This window comes from Gopherus evgoodei, chromosome 3 (genome assembly GCF_007399415.2).
Source record: "Gopherus evgoodei ecotype Sinaloan lineage chromosome 3, rGopEvg1_v1.p, whole genome shotgun sequence".
In the NCBI taxonomy this organism is placed as follows: Eukaryota; Metazoa; Chordata; order Testudines; family Testudinidae; genus Gopherus; species Gopherus evgoodei.
Window position 1 is genome coordinate 49,796,942 of NC_044324.1, and position 13,552 is coordinate 49,810,493.

Below are 13,552 nucleotides of genomic sequence, written 5' to 3' on the forward strand. Positions count from 1 at the left end.
AATTTCTCCACCTCGCAGCGTGGATGCTGCATAGATAAATTAATCTGAGTTGTCTTGCTCTCACTTGGTTCAGCAGGTCCTTTTGAGTAGGAGAAAGCCCTCTACCAGATCCACATACTTAGCCAAGTGGAAAAGGTTTTTCTGCTGGTGCGCCCAGAATCATAACACACCTGTACAGGTGTCAGTTCCTGTCATACTGGACTACCTCTTGTCCTTAAAACAGCAGGGATTGGCGATATCATCCATCAGAGTGCACCTGGCAGCTATTTCACCGTTCTGCCCGAGTGAGAATGGGCATTCCATCTTCTCCAATCCCATGGTCATTAGATTTCTCAGGGGGTTGGAGCGCCTGTTCCCACAAATTAGACAGCCAGCTCCTACCTCAACCTGGTCCTCTCCAGGCTCATGGATTCCCCCTTTGAGCCCATAGCTACCTGCTCGCTCCTGTACCTTTCCTGGAAGACAGCCTTCCTTGTAGCTATCACTTCGGCAAGACGTGTATCAGAGCTGAGAGCTCTCACATTAGAACCACCGTATACAGTGTTTCATAAGGACAAGGAACAGCTGCGAGCACACCCCACCTTCCTTCCTAAGGTGATGTCTGCCTTCCATGTCAACCAAGACATCTTCCTTTCAATTTTTTATCCGAAGCTGCATGCTTCTCGACGGCAACAACAGCTGCACTCCCTTGATGTTCACAGGGCCCTCGCTTTTTACCTCGATCGAATGAAACCTTTTAGAAAGATGACCCAGCTGTTCATAGCTGTGGCAGACCGGATGAAGGACCTCCCGGTCTCCACCCAGCACATCTTGTCCTGTATTACATCATGTATTCGTGCGTGCTATGACTTAGCTGGCATCCCAGCTTCACACCTGACCGCCTACTCCACTCAGACTCAAGCTTTGTCTTCTGCCTTCCTACCTCATATACTCATACAGGAGATCTGTAGGGCAGCGACTTGGTCATCAGTACATACCTTCACTTCCCACTGTGCCATAGTGCAGCAGTCCAGGGATGATGTGGCATTTGGTTCAGCAGTCCTTTACTCCGTGACATCTCACTCTGACCCCACCTCCTAGGTTAGGCTTGAGAGTAACCTAATTGGAATCGACATGAGTAAGCACTGGAAGAAGAAAAGATGGTTACTCACCTTTGTAACTGTTGTTCTTCAAGATGTGTTGCTCATATCCATTCCAAACCTGCCCTCCTTCCCCACTGTCAGAGTAGTTGGGAAGAAGGAACTGAGGGGGCACTGGGTCGGCAGGGGCATATATCTGGCGCCATAAGGGTGCCACTCCATGGGGTGCCTCAGCCAACCCACCGAGTGTTGCTAGGGTAAAAATCTTCCGATGATCATGCATGCGGCATGTGCACACCTAATTGGAATCAATATGAGCAACACATCTAGAAGAACAACAGTTACAAAGGTGAGTAACCATCTTTTATCATGCTTTGCATGTAATTGGTGGTTCAGAGGCACTTTACACACACATTAATGAGTTAGGTAAGTATCAGATCTGGAAAACTGTATTTGTGAACCTTCACTGTGGTCTAAATTGAAATTGACCTTGATAAAATTCATTAGCCCCTTCATTTGTCATGAACATTTGTATGAGCATGATTCAATTCACAGAAAGAAAAAGCGGTTTATATATTCAATACACTTTTGTATTTGCACTGGTAGTGTCCACATTGCTGTCCTGAAACACTCTTGTATAGTGAGGAGGTGAAAAGGAAAGAGGCTAGTTTTAGATGAGGAGGAGAATAGCTGTAAACAAAATAAAAATGAGCAGCAGCAGCAGCAGCAGCAGCAAGGAGGTGGTGGAGCATGTGCGGGAACTTCCAAAGAGACAGTGAGGTGGGAACTCTCTGTTCATTTCTTCCTTTTTCCTTATGCGATGATGAGGAGTGTTTCCCACCAGGATGCTTACCCAATGCTAATCTGCTTAGGTATGTGTTGTGCACTGCTGTCACCTAAATCACTTGGGTTGGTTGCTGCTTTCTCTAGATAACCTTTATAAACAGGAACAGTGCCTGGCGAAACTGCAGGGAACTGAATGTCTCAGAGGGAGCGTGACAGACAGAGCAGGAGGTAATCAGGCCTAGGAAACTTTAAGATACTTAACCTTTCCCGCTTCTCTTTCAAATAAGAAGAGCATTATCTCTGGCTATACACCTGGACCCCAGATTTAATAATACTACCAAATTGGAGAGGAGAAGAAAAGATCCTGATTTATTGACTATGTAGTCACTTTTCCCTGTCACATTCACACCAAGGGAATTACTACAAACTAAGCAGCTGTGAAGGAAATCCAAGTGGACTTTCCATGATTTTTCAGTGCACAACACCCACCATCATAAAATGGACCCAAAAAACCTTACCCAACTATCAAATGAATAATTAGTATTACTGCACAGTTTTAAATGTCTTTTCAAATAGTTCATCTCCCAAATCATAGAAAATTGTCACTATGCTAGGAACATTTGAAGAAATCAAGAGTTAACAGACAGAATTTTAAAATCCATTTACAAACTGGGAGGATGTGTCACTTCCTTAGGAACAGAAGAGAGGTAAACCAAGGAATATATATATATGGAAAGACCTTAAAAAACAAGCTGAAGATGCACCTAGCAGCATTCAGATGGCCAATGAACACCTTGGGATAATTGGTGCAAACACTGTGGGGTGACACGGACACTTTCCCCTTCCTTGCCAAATTTTTAGTAGGGGACATCCTGTTGATGTCCCCTACTAAGCCCCTGCAGGGCTAATATGTTCTCTCTCCTGGTTTCTTCCCTGTCTCACCATCCAGATTTTCATGTGTGGGTGCACCACTGCTTAAGGTTACCACTGCTTGAGCATCCCAGAACTAAAAGCCCTTCTACCTAGGACAGCTCAGAAAGTCTTCCTAGAGATCAGTCATGCAAAGGTAAATACAAAGGCTCAGATTTTGCAAGGTACTTAAGCATATTCCCAACTTTAAGCACCATAATAATCCTATTGTTACCTTGTTGAATGCAGGCCAAAGAAAATGCATCCTGGGGAAGAGGATGAATTTCTACATTTCTGAGGACCGGAATCTGGGTGGAAGCAACTTTGAGTTTTCAAAGGAAGTCTGGTATGTTTGAGACAGTAATGTCCTTTTGGTATCACATTTGATAATAGCCGACTGGATTCTTTTTGGATAGCAGGCACTTCCTGTGCTTAAAGTTCATCACTACCATATGACAAATGCTGTTTCCTTGCCATCCCCTTCTGTATCTGCCAATATCTCTATCATGCCATATGCCGCATCCCTCCCCATGAGCTTTCCATATTGTTTTTCTGCCCCAACGTCCTGTTCCTAGTGTTGTGATGATGTACAGCCAGAAGCACAGAAAAGAAGTGACGTCACAACAGAGGATAGTACTTTTGTAGTGATAACCAGAAGGTGACAGCCAGCAGTACTCTTGAGGCACCTAAGGCTGGCATTTAGGGTTCACTGATATTCACGAAACCACCACTCAGCTGCCATCTAACCCTGTAGGTGTCAAAGTTTCTGCCGGTGAGCATGTGCAAAACTGTCTGAGTTCTGACAACAACGGCTCATGCCTAAGCCCCAGTGGGATTCTCAAACCATGTCCTCCCCAGGTTATCTCACGTGCAGGGCCACATCTAGTAGGTGTGCTCACAGCACATCCGACCTTCACAGAAGACAGCTGGGAACAAGCAGGTCAGGAATTTCGGGGACTGGATAGGTATGCATGGTCCCCAGAATACCCAAAAGCCTAGCAGATAAGACACTCCCCTGAGATGTGGAAGATCCAGAATTTGAATTCTCTCCTTTGGAGCTGAGACTTGAATTCATGGTTCCCACATCCACAGTGAGTGCCCTAATCCCACCAGGGTAGTGGGTGTTATGGGGTAGAGCTCTCTCAATCTCTCCTGTTGAACCTGTTCCACTTCGTAAAATTTGCTATTCATTGGGGCAGGGACTTGTGCCCTGACCACTAGGCTATAGAGTCTCTTTGCTTTTTCACAGGACAGAGCAGGGCTGACCTGACCTAGCTGCCTACCTCCAGGAGATGGTTCTCAGCCAAGAATCCGCAGCAGAGACAGGAGCATCCTTCCAGCCAATCAGTCAGGTGCCTCAAGCCCTTTGTGAATCTGGGCCTTAAGTCCCACCCCTTTCCTATGCATTTTACCCTGGCAGCTTTAGGTAAGACCCTGCTCAGCTTGCTGGTTTCTGTGAATCCCTTTTTCAGATGCTTAACTCTACCCACACAAGACATGGGGAACCTATGCACTGAACTGGGGACTGTGAATTCCACTGGGCATCAGGGCGCCTAGCATTTAGGCATTGGATACCTATGTCAGCTCTGTGAATCCAGCCCTAACTCTTTCAATGCCTTCTAGCTTATGTACCTTGTTTGTCTGCTGCATCACATTGGATCTGATTGAATACCCACTGAGGACAAGGGGAGTCTTTCCTCTGCCTTCAACAGGAGTTGGATCAGGCCTGCCCATCTGCATGTTGTGTCCTTTGGACTATGGTGCTTTGTTGCAGCCCAGAAGCCACAGACCCGTGGGCATGTTTGCACACAACTGACATCTCCTACTACACCCTGAATAAAGGGCCTGCGTTGAAGAGATCCTGAGTGTAATCCAAGACAGACAGGGCAGGCTGTACATTCCTATGGTCAGTTTTTTAAAGATACGACAAGGCACTAAAAGCAGAGGGTGTAATCAGAACTTAACGGTACACCTGAAAACCAACACCGCCACCCAAAAATACAACAGGTGACAAGAGGGAGCCATGGGTGAGCTGTTGCTCTTATATATTACATGTTAATTACTCTAACAGCTGTCTCTGTGCCAACAACCTACATTCATTGCATATGCACTCATAGCACCTTATTTGCCTATAGAGACGTAACAGATTTGGTTGAGCTCCCCCTGCTGGACAGTTGCCAAACTGCTGAAAGAGGTTCTCAATGCTGAATCCCACATATTTCCTGGTACTGGGCAGAATACAGACACTGTCCCTGGGACCACACTCCAGGTGCAGACCTCATGTCTGACACCCCTCTTGGCAGTGGGGACCCTGCAGTCCAGTTGCCTAGGCCATGAAACTACTGCCATATTCCCAACCCTCTCCAGCAGCTCTTGCACATTTCCCAGAATCCCAACAAAGGTGAGAGTGTTCTGGTTTACAGTTTACCTCTTCAGGGGTATCCAATAGTGAAAACAAACAGACAAACTTTGTAAAGCATCATTACTGTTTACTTAGGTAGCACAAGAAATACACAGATCTATACAAAACAATAAACTCACCTATAGGCATTTCCCTGCTTCAGGTTCCTCCCCACTCCAGACAGTTCTTGACTATAGGACAGGATCTTTCTCTTTCAGTCCTTGGTTTCTCTTCAGAATCACAGTATCTCAGCTACTTTCTCTGCCCTTGATCATTTAAACCAGACCCTCCTGCTACAAAAATCCACCCCCAAACATCCTGTCTCAGTGAATCTCTTGAGTTTATGTCTCACTAACAATACCTGGTTCCTTATTCTGCTGCTGGGAATTTTGCTCTTTCTATTTCTCTAGTCCCCTGCAGAGAAACTGGGTTGAACTGGTTTCTCTAGCCTTTCCACCTGAAAAAAATGACCATTTAAAGGTCTCGTGACCCACCACTGTATCTAGTCTGGGAGAAACAAGCCACACCCCTGTCAGCAAATGGTGGATTCCACATTGACATCAAAGCATTCCATGATACAGCAATTTCATACTAACAACTTGATAATATCAAGTAGAATTCATAAATTGTACATAGACAAATTCCTCAGATTGTCACAATAGCTCTAACTCTGTCTAATTTACTTTGTAATTCATGGCCAGCTACTGTAAAATAATTCTAATCTATAGTTTACACCTGTCATTCATGGTTGTAATGTCAGAGTAGGGAATTGTGATCTCATTATTTTTAAAATACCAAATAATACAAACTATCAATTTTAAAATTCAAGGTGCTGGTCAGCTATTAGTTTCTATAATATTCTTTTATACTTATCCCAGCTTTTCAGTTTTTATTTTTTGTTCTTTGGGCTGAATCATAGAAAGAGAGGGAAGAGGAAAATTGCTTCAGATTTAGCTTGAAAAGAGATGTAATTTTAATGGTGCTCTTGTTTGCAGAAAGAAACGTGGAAGCTGGTGGTGAAATTGCCTGCCATCCATTCTCATGCTGGAGAAGACGATCCCAACAAAATGAAACTGCTGGCCTTGTAAGGGTTTAATTAGCATTTGTCTTTAGCCATTACAGCTGGTCTGGAATCTTTTGACAAAATATTTTTCATTGGAAAGTGTCAATTAATTGAAAATGAAACTTCTTGTGGGAAAGAGTAGTTTTTGCCAAACTGCTTTTTTTGAAAAACATTTGAAAAGCTATGACATTTTCAAAATAAAAAAAAAAACCACAATTTTTCTGGTCAAAAAGATTTTGTTTTGAAGTATAAGCTAATTATAATAAAAAAAAATCAAAAATGAAACCAAATGTTTCAAAATTATAGAAATAAAGCATTTAGATTGACCAAAATTGAGGTTTTTTCCCTGGTTGTTGGGTCTTGAAAAGTTTCAAGATTTCTTCTTATCATCTCAATTTGGGATAGGAAAATATTTCAAAACCTTGAAAATTTTCGAGGATTAGAAAACCATTTTCTGCCCATCCCTAGTAGCCACATAAATTTTGATTGGTAAGAAAGCTAAACTAGGAAGAACAAAGCCCCTATAAACTCTGCCCATCTTGTACTCCCATGCAAGGGCCAGGCAAAATAACAGTGCTAGCTATTGGTGGAGTCCAGATATTGCTCAGTCATAGTTAAGGTTAAGATTCTGTCAAGGATATTTTTAGTAAAAGTCGGGAATAAGTTGCAAGCAACGACAGGTCGTGGGCAATAAACAAAAATTCCCAGAAGCCCACAACTTTTAAAAATACCCTGGGGAGCAGGACTAACAGTCAGAGCACTGCTGGGGGCTGAACGCCAGTAGTTGTTCCAGTCCTGCCACTGCTCCTGCAGTAGGGGCTGATGCAACTCTAAGCGCTGCTCCAGCCTTGGGGGTTGCTGCTGTGACAGCCCAGGGCTGACACTTGCTCCAGCTCTGCCCCAGAAGAAGTCCCGGAGGTCCCAGAAAGTCCCAGAATCTGTGACCTCTGTGACAGAATCATTCCCTTATTCATAGGCCCTGTGTGGATGCATACCACCATAAAGATGACAAGGAAATGTGGGGAGATGGAGTTATAAACCCTAACCCTAATCCTAACCCTAACCCTAACCTTAAGCCTTATCTATACTAAAAATAAATGAACTTGGCATTAACACAGTTGGAAAAGCAGGGTCCCAAACTGTGCTTAAGCCTGGTGCAGATGGCAGACATGGTCTGGACTAACACAAGTCACTGCCATGCCAGGTAATGGGTCAGAAGCTCTAATCCAAAGTGCAAGTATGGGTGTGCTCATCCAGTTTTGCCAACATGTCTCAGAACCAGTAAAGCAGTCCAGTGACATGGGCAGGGCTTTCAAGTGATTATGAAACCTGTCATCACAGAAGTAGTGGGCTAGCAAGATGCAAAGAAGTAGGGAGAATGTCACGAGGGAAGAGGCCTATAGCAAAAGGGTGGCAGCACTCAAAGTGGGGCAGAGTGGCTAGAAGCGGGGGATAGATCCTTTGCCAGAATTCTACAGGAAATTTGGGGGAGTATTGTGAACTTAAGGGAATGTTATGCATTTAATTAGATTCATTTAATAAAAGGACTTAATAGGCCTTTCTCTCTCTCTCTCTCTTTCTCTCTCTCTCTCTCTCTCACACACACACACACACACACACACACACACACACACACACACACACACACACACACACACACACACACACACACACACACACTTTGATTTACAAGACGCAATCATTCATGTAGTTTGTTATGCCAGGCACCAGAAACTCTTGATGTATTTATATTGTCATTCACCCACTTGTATCTCGAGTCCACTCCTTCACATGTGAATTGGGGTGCTACCTTGTTGTCTTCACATAAATCTGGTAACAATTAATCCTTCACTGAATAAATGTATGGTCCCAATCCTATGAGGTACGGAGGACAGCCAACTTCCATTGTAATCAGTGGGAAATAGGGGCATTCAGAACCTCCTAAGATAATGCCCTTTGTGTGTATATTTTTTCTGCCTCTGTATACACCTACATATCATATACATGCACATTCCTTATGTGTTACATATTGTGCATACAGTAGGCAGAAACACCTCTTTTTTTAACCAGCAAGTTAACTGATTGATGATTAAGATTTTGGAGGTAAGTGGGTAGGAGCGGGGCTCTTTCTTTCTTCCCATGTTAACAAGGCTTTTCTAATATAGTTGACATGGCTTAACATATGGTGAGGATGTTTTTTATAATCCAAGCAACCCTTAAGTAGGCATTGGGGAGGCTCAATTTACAGCTCAAGGCACCAGGAGGATTTTAAGTCTCCACTAATAAGACTTACAAGTATATGGCTCCTTACTCTTTGAAATCATTATTGTTTTTTACGTTTCACCTACACACAAAAAATGAGATTTTTTAAATAGTTTTCTTATCCTTGACTTGGACCACTTTCACACAGAACATGACGGTGGAGGGCAATCCTTACCTTTAGGTCAACATTTGCTCTTTTTAGGAGAGAGATCTGTTCCCAGCTCAAAAAATAATATTAAAAAAAATGGCAGATTTTTTCCCCTTTAAATTACACTTTCATGCCTATTAGACTGACCTCACTCTTGGGAGAACCAATCAGTTGATTCTATATATAGCAACACATCTGCCCATAAATGGGCGCGAAGGGGTAGTAGCCTTTCTTTAGAGAGAGAAATTATTTTTGTTTTCCTCAGCCAGAGCCGGCTAAGCTGAGTGAGGCTGTTCGTCCTCTCAGCTGTGCAATTTTTCTTTCTCCCTAGGTAAGTATGTTTCCATTTTTTAAAAAATTCAGAATCAACAGGAATGATGATAGAAAAATGTTATATACTTTTCTGTACAAAATATATGACACGTATTGTGGAAAATAATTTATTTACAAATAAAAGAAAAATGACAACAGGAGGGGAAAATATTGCATGATTTTATTCTGTTCATTAATTTTATTTTAATGAATATTATTATATTTTCATCATTATCTTTCTACATAAATACAAACTCAAGGCAGGTGGGTTTATATGCCTTCCTTATTCCAAATACAGAGTTCCTCTTTCTTCTGTATTTACTTAAAAAAAGGAAAAAAAAATTAATCTAGAATATAAACATAATGTAACTGGGACCAAAAGTTCTATTCTAATTTTGTCAGTGATAGTTTCAAGTACCTTTCTTTAAAAGATAGATTTCTGATTGTTATTGCTTTGACTTCCTTGACGTGTGTTGATCCTCCTGAAAAATTCCATCAAAATACCTCTGATAGAGCTTTTGGAATTGCGCTCATGCTCTTGTAATTATGCCTGCTAGAAAGAGATAGTGGAATTGAGTGATTACACATAAGAGCCAATGAGAATGTTGTAATGAAGGATAATAGATGTTGGAATGCTTGGCAGCCACTCACTTTCACTATCTCACTGTTCCACATTCGTTGTCCTCCAGTTAAAAGGACAGGGTGCATTTACAATGTGACTGGGAATCTCCATACTTTACAGAGAGTCTGTTGCAAACTACTTTTGTATGTGGAAAGTTAGGATGAGTGCATTTCAGGTCGTGCGGATTATATTTAGTGGGCCAAATGCAGTTCTTGTGTCAGCAGCTTTAATAACTTTGGACTCTTTCTAAAAGTCAGAACAAAATGTTTGTAAAATCTTTTTTTTTTTTTTTTTGCTTTGAACATTTAAAATCTTCTGGAGAAAAGTTAATCAGTGTATGTACTCTGTCTGGGCCAGATTCTGCCTGGATCTTACATAGGGCACTGTGGGAAGTGTTAAAAAAGGAGCCTTCACCCCTATATAGCCCACATAAGGGCCAGGCAGAATTACAGTTCTTACACTCATGGAAATGCAAGAACTGTTCCCTCCCTACTCCCCTGAAGGTTCATGGTGCCCCAAGAGGGTGAGGAGGGGTGTCTGAGAGGCATGGCCATGGCTCCGTCTCCTACCTCTGTGCTGGTAAGCAGAGCTGGATGGCTGCACAGGGGAGCATATGCACCAATGAAGGGGTGAAGCCGTGTGGAAAGCCTCCCTGGACACTAGGAAGGTCCAGGAGGAGCTTGCCTGTCTGAGCCAAACTGCTTTCATATTGCTCCTTATTGAGGACTATGTGCAATTTGCATAATCTAGTCCTAAAGATTATGTCAGTTTGAGAACTATAATTGTATTTGGCTTTTGAATACACAAGTATTTACACAGAAACATCAGCATTTAAGCAGTTTCATGAATAAAAAAGGGAAAGTAACACCAGATCCCATAAATTCAATTCCATCCTGATTAATTATCTCCTGACTGTGATATTTAAGAGCCACAGATGACCCTTGATCTTTACACAAGACTTCCATTGGCTTCCATGTGAGTCCTACATATTAAGCTATGAGAGAATGTGTCTTTATTTCTAAGAGATCAATGTGGCCATCTGGAAATTGCTTGATGTGTTCTGTCTGAGGCCTTAGGGTAATTCTGGAATACAGACATTTGAATTAAGTGACAAATGGAAGTTTCTTTTCTTCCATCTTTTACAATATTGAATAGGCAACTGGGAATTAAAGATATTCTAGTGATCTAACAGTTTCACATAATGGGGTGCAAAGTGGAAAAATAGGGGACCCAAAACGGAGCATATTTTACTCTTCACTAAGTTATAAAATAAAATAGTGTAACTATTAGGTGGGTGTAATCACAGCAGGCATTGGACAGCAGCTATGGAAAAATATGAGTAGAGGCACATGTTGCAAAATATGTGGAAGCGATGAGATTCCTACAGAAAAGTAAGAATAAGGAGATGTGCAGAAGCAAAGGAGCAGGCTATACTGATCTTTCAGCTAGCATACCCAGGTAGGGCTCAGTCAGAGCAGGCAAAAGCTTGTCAATCACTCTTTGCACTTTTACAGCCAGACAAGGGCAGAGACGAGCAGAGAAAGTACATACTGTGTGGTGCAGACTTGGCAATGGGGAAGAGAAGCAAATCTGCAAGCAGCAGGGCAATTAAGATAGATGAAATGGATTGCAGAGGTGGTGGATTCTACCTCTCCTCCTTGGCCATGGGAACGCAAGTTGTCTATGGGGAGCACAATCATATTCTCCATCTCACAGCAGTCGATACTCCTGCTGACCAGTTTATTGCGGGAGTGCCAGTGCTCAGGGGCTGTGTTTATGAGTTTATTAGAGTTACCACTGGTCCTTTAAATCTTAAATTAAATTATTTATCTGATTAGCTAGCTTTACATCTAACCTTCTTTGCCATGAATGCACTCACTTTTTGAAGTATCTGCCTGTCCCACAGTTCTTGATAAGCTGCAAAAGTTATTATTGTGTTATGAATCTGTGTATAGCCTGACCCCGAACTCTGCCTTCACTCTACTTGTGGCTAACTACCATATATTGTATAGATAAATGTGACCCTCTCTAACTGGCTTGAATAATCTAATTTGTCTGCTAAATAGAAGTATGAATTAAATTATTTTATATTTTACTTAGAATCTCTAATCATCTGGGAAGAGACCATGTATTTGTGTTTGTATAGTGCCTAGCACAATGGAGTCTTGATCTTGATTGGGGTCCATGGGAGTTACTGTAACAGAATTTCTATATATATATCTATATATATCTATATATATATAATGATACAGGAGGGCCAGGGAGCAATGGGAGAATGGTAGAGGGGAAATATATAAGCCCTAGGCTAATTAAGATGTGGTTCCCTGTAGGCTAGGAAGATGGCTACAGGTTAATTGGAGCACCTGCGGTCAATTAAGGCCCTTTCAGGATCCTGATAAACCCCCTTGCTTTAGGCAGTTAGGGAGAAGGAGGACTGGAGCTTGGATGTGTGTCATGAGACTTTGAGGACCAGAGAACTGAAGTAAGGGAGACTCTGCCTTGGCAGGGGAGAGAAACTCCTCCTTCTGCGTCTAAGGACTGATGGTACCCCACCCAAGGGGTAAGAACCTGCTGGGGTTGAGAAGGGCTGGGGCTCAGAGTGAGGAGTGAACCCAGACCTCTTCCCCGCTTCCCTGCTCTACCACCTTCCAAGGCCACTAGGAGGGTCCTCGGTGCCCCAAGAGCAGGGACAAAAGGTCGCATCTTAGCTCCCCTGCCAAGAAACCCACCAGGACCCTCCACACTAACATCAGCCATCTTGTCACTATATATATATAATTAACAATAACCTTTTGCCCTGTTATACCAATGGGAGTCCCATATGAAGACAGAGGGCAGAATATGGCCCAGATACTACCTTAGAACCCTAGATCTTCATATAGAATTCCCAGACTGTCATGACTTTAATGGGAGTTTTTCCTGACTAGGACCAAGGACTATGAAAAACAACTGTAGGCTTTGCTATCTGTGAATGTTTAATTGAATTGACAACCTTTGACCATAACTTTTGGGGTGGCAGCACTAGGATTTTGTGTAAACAATTCCCTCTGTTACTAACACTGGCTGAGCTGCACTGATGGGAATGCTACTGGAACCTGGTCTCCAGTCTGTTACTAGTATCTTAAGTGCCACAGGTGACCTCCTGAACCACTAAAATCAATGGCAAAACTCTCATTGACTTCAGTGAGGTCAGATTCTTACCCACATATGGTGTTATTTAGCTCTGTCCCAGGCAACCTGGCAAAATCCATCCATCTCAGAAAAATAAAATATCATAAATACAATGTATCACAATAGATAAACAGGACCAGACCTAACAAAAGACTTCCCACAGAGAACACAGTGTCCCCTATCTTATCTCATTTTGAGGATAGCTCAGTGGTTTGAGCATTGGCCTACTAAATCCAGGATTGTGAGTTCAATCCTTGAGAGGGCCACTTAGGGATCTGGGGCAAAATCAGTACCTGGTCCTGCTAGTGAAGGCAGAGGACTGGACTTGATGACCTTTCAGAAGAGAATTATGAACTTCAAAGTAGCAGAACCTGATCCACCAGCATCTGATTCTGCTGACCTACATTTGGTCTGAGGGTCTCAGTAAAAGTTATATGCATAGAAAGTGTAAGAACCTGAGACCATGCGGGTTCTGGGCCACCAATGCTTCTGCATCACCTTGGAGGCTTAGGCTATGTTCTACTGGAGGATCCTGTGACTCTAGACCCTATAGCAGGGGTCGGCAACCTTTCAGAAGCAGTGTGCTGAGTCTTCATTTATTCACTCTGATTTAAGGTTTTGCGTGCCGGTAATACATTTTAATGTTTTTAAAAAGTCTCTTTCTATAAGTCTATACTATATAACTAAACTATTGTTGTATGTAAAGTAAATAAGGTTTTTAAAATGTTTGAGAAGCTTCTTTAAAATTAAATTAAAATGCAGATCCCCTCCGAATCGGTGGCCAGGACCCGGGCAGTGT

The 13,552-nt window shown here is 42.5% G+C and overlaps 1 protein-coding gene across 1 annotated transcript in view; it reads left to right on the forward strand.

Annotated features, from left to right (window-relative positions):
- The first annotated feature begins 8,896 nt into the window (after positions 1 to 8,896).
- Positions 8,897 to 13,552, forward strand: part of MYOM2 (myomesin 2) — a 133,345-nt gene continuing 128,689 nt past the window's right edge. The window contains exon 1 of the mRNA XM_030555564.1: positions 8,897 to 8,979. The gene's annotated coding sequence lies outside the window, so the exon portion shown is untranslated. The remainder of the gene's footprint in view (positions 8,980 to 13,552) is intronic.